At 41.8% G+C, this 3,596-nt stretch overlaps 1 protein-coding gene across 1 annotated transcript in view; it reads right to left on the reverse strand.

Moving 5' to 3' along the window:
• UBE3A (ubiquitin protein ligase E3A) overlaps positions 1–3,521 on the reverse strand; it is a 100,000-nt gene extending 96,479 nt beyond the window's left edge. Inside the window, exon 1 of the mRNA XM_011942869.1 lies at positions 3,467–3,521. The gene's annotated coding sequence lies outside the window, so the exon portion shown is untranslated. The remainder of the gene's footprint in view (positions 1–3,466) is intronic.
• Positions 3,522–3,596: the final 75 nt, after the last annotated feature.

The following is a 3,596-nucleotide window of genomic DNA, read 5'->3' on the forward strand; positions in this document are numbered from 1 at the left end:
GCCTCCAGGTTTTACGCCATTCTCCTGCCTCAGCCTCCCGAGTAGCTGGGACTCCAAGTGCCCGCCACCACACCTGGCTAATTTTTGTATTTTTAGTAGAGAGGGGGTTTCACCGTGTTAGCCAGGATGGTCTCGATTTCCTAACCTCGTGATCCGCCCACCTCAGCCTCCCAAAGTGTTGGGATTATAGGCATGAGCCACCGCACCCGGCCAAAAATTTTAAATTCTATATACATACACACACACACACACAAACACACACAAACTGGGGTGGTGGGCTGGGACCAAGGCATGAAGTAATAATGCATGTGCTAGAGGGTTGAACTTTTTAAAATGAGTAGAAAAGTAAATTTTCAGAGGAGCAGCTGGTGGGTAGGAGGTATTGAGTTCATAGAACTGCTCTTAGATTGGAAGAGCATGGGAGAATGAAGTTCCATTATGTGATGGGGTTTTACACAAACACACACACATGAATGTGAGAAAGTCACTCAAATATAAGCATTCAAAAAGACAGACATCTTTCTTGTCTTTGTGGCGCCTGTACCTAGCTCAGCTCATAGAAGCCACAGGAGGAGCCTAATCAATGTTAGTTGATCATTTACTGATTTACCAATAACCAATTCATGACTGCTGTAGTGCTGTGGTCTGAATGTGTCCCCCAAAATTCATGTTGAAAGCCTAACCACCAACGTGATAGTATTAACAGGTGGGGCCTTTGGGAGGCTTTGCCCTCATTAATGGAATTAATGCCTCTATAAAACAGGCCCTATAGAGCCCCCCTACTCTTCCACTACATGAGGTTACAGTGAAAAGACAGCTAGCCGCCTAGGAACAGGGGAAGAGGCCCCTCACTAAGATGTCAAATTTCTCAGTACCTTGATCTCGGACTTCTCAGCCCCCAGAACGGTGAGAAACAAACTTCTGTTGTTTACAAGCCACCCTGTGGTGTTTTGTAATAGTAGCCAGAACAGACTACGACATCTGGTAACACATTCTCTGGTAAACACTAGGAATTCTGGCCTTAAAGAATTCATAGCTAATGAGAAAAGAAATAAACAATATAAAGGATAACATGCTGTAGTCCATTATATACAAAGTGCTTCCAGACCACTCAGAAAAACTGGATAGGAAGATTTCTAAGGTAATACTTACTGAGTGCCTGCATGTTAGGCGTTTTACATACTTTAAGCCTCACGACTCTGGGGAATTTTCACCAATCCATTTTACAGATGACAAAACTGTGGCTTACCAAGATTAATAAGGTCAGAATTAAAAGTAGGGTCTAAATCCAAAGACATTACCACTATACATACCAAGATGTCTTGTTACTACATTTTATCCTTACATTTGGCAGTGAGGGGAAAACTCAAAACCAGTCAAAAAAAACTTTTGTACTGAACCAGCATAAAAAGAGCACCTAAGACCTCATCCAGTATTTTACTGAAAGATCACTTCTAAAAGTTTGTCTTCACCCCGATCTATAAATTAGAAAACTAACTTTCTTTCAGCAGCTGCATATGTACACAATGTAATGTTTCCACATTTAGACCTATACAATTATAGGTCTAAACAAAATATGTGTAACATGATTGAAGAACATTAGCAGTCATTTAAGAAAATGGACATTTGGAAACATCATTTTAAGAGCTTGGGATGAAAAACTTTGCTATGACTTATAAATCTGGATCATTCCACTGACTGACACCGAGAGAAACAGTGCATTATCACAGTTTACACAGTAAATGTTTTTGGAGGGGAGAAGGAGGTGATTGAAATAGAAGTGATCTGAAGTTTAAGAAATACAACTGATTACATGTTACATGTCAAAGACACTGTAGGTACCCAATAAATACTGTTAAATGGACTGGACAAGTGGGATGAGAACACTTTTTCCCCACACCTGTGACTAGTACGTGTCTTTCTTAGGAAGTTATTTTTTCAGCCATGAAAAAAAAAGGGCAGAATTTAGGACAGATAAAACATAAGTAGCTTATAAATCCTCTGAAAGGAAATCAAAACACAGTATTTTGTATCTCTGTATAAAGTTAAGCTCCTCAGGGACAGGGGCAATGTCCAGAGAATGGTGAGCATACTACTTAGCAAACTAATGCAGGTTAATAAATATTGACACAGTAAGACTTGCATAGTTTACATTCTAATTTTGTAAAGATTATGAGTTACCTCTTCATATTCTGTTCTTGTATTTCTCCTGTGTATATTATAAATACACAAACATTGCAAATTATTTCTTGAAGCTATTTCCTTTCATTTTTGGTCCAGACTATTAGCGTTTCTTATTAGGGTTTCTGGTCATCCTTAGGGCTTATCAGTCACATCATTAATATTGTATTCATTTCACTGAAAATGTGGTAAGTTGCTTAGATTTAAAAACAGGATCTAATTTCAAAGCTATTTCCACTATACATACCAAGACAAAACTTTCTTATCTCTCCTAAATTCTAAATTTCACATGATTTACCAAATCACCTCTTAAGTAAGAGTACTTATTGATCAGAAGTGTAAGACAAACACTTTACCCCACTTGTCCAATTTATTCCACAAGATTGATTGGGTATCTTTGTGTCTCTGACAGGTAACTTGCAACAGTTGTATTTCTTAAAGTCGTCTCCCAAAAAACTGTAATAATTTGCTGCTTCTCTCAACATTGCAGGCAGTGAAATGATCCAAAATTACGGGTCGTATCCATATTCCTTCATGACTGAGGTTAACTATGCACTGCAAACCCCATATGCTATTAGTTTACATTTGCAACAGCACCCCAGCCTCTTAATAATCTCAAACAGATTTTGTACTGTTACTAATTTAGCACATCCATAAAAAGTCATTAAAAAAATTTAGACGCTAAATTCTCTTTCAAGCTTGCCAAGCTTCACCAGTGTATTAAAATTATTTTTAAAATTTCACGGACTAAGGCATTTGGTACATTCAATTCTACCTTTACCAACAAAAGCCTTTACCACTAAGATGAGCAAAGCATCCTTTTCATTTTCTACAGTGAAAAGGGGGAAAAAAAAAAAAAGGCAACTGCTTGCATGCAGGTCTGCATATAACACAGCAGTCTCTGGCCAAGCCAATAACTCACGTTCAACTTCAGAAATCCTGGTGGACCGCAACACATGAGTAATCTGTGCGCACAACCCTTGGGCTTGACATACCACTTCCTCCGCCCTCCCTTCCCATCAATCCACCCCCAAAACCCCAACCCACCAAGCACACGGCTAAATATGTCTTCCCCAAGAGAGCCCAAAACCTCGAAAACGCCGAGAAAGAGCTCCCCTTTGAAGGAAAGGGCCTGCCCTTCCCAGTCTGGGGCCCCGGCTGGCTCGACGAGCCTCTCTCCGAAGAGGCCCAAATCTCGACGCCTCGCACGTCCAGCCCCGCCCCGGGCCCGCTCGCGTCCCCTCGGGGGACAAAACCCTCCCGCCGGCGCTCAGCCAGGACTGACAGTTAAGACTGCAGCAGCCGCGGCCACCAGGGGCCTACTTCTGGCACCAGCCCCTCCGGACCACGCGCCCCCAAACACTCGCCTCGGCGGCGGGGGGCGGGGAAGGGGGATGCCGACCTCGCCACAGCGG

The sequence above is a fragment of the Colobus angolensis genome, unplaced genomic scaffold (assembly GCF_000951035.1).
Source record: "Colobus angolensis palliatus isolate OR3802 unplaced genomic scaffold, Cang.pa_1.0 Scaffold211, whole genome shotgun sequence".
NCBI classification, from domain to species: domain Eukaryota; kingdom Metazoa; phylum Chordata; class Mammalia; order Primates; family Cercopithecidae; genus Colobus; species Colobus angolensis.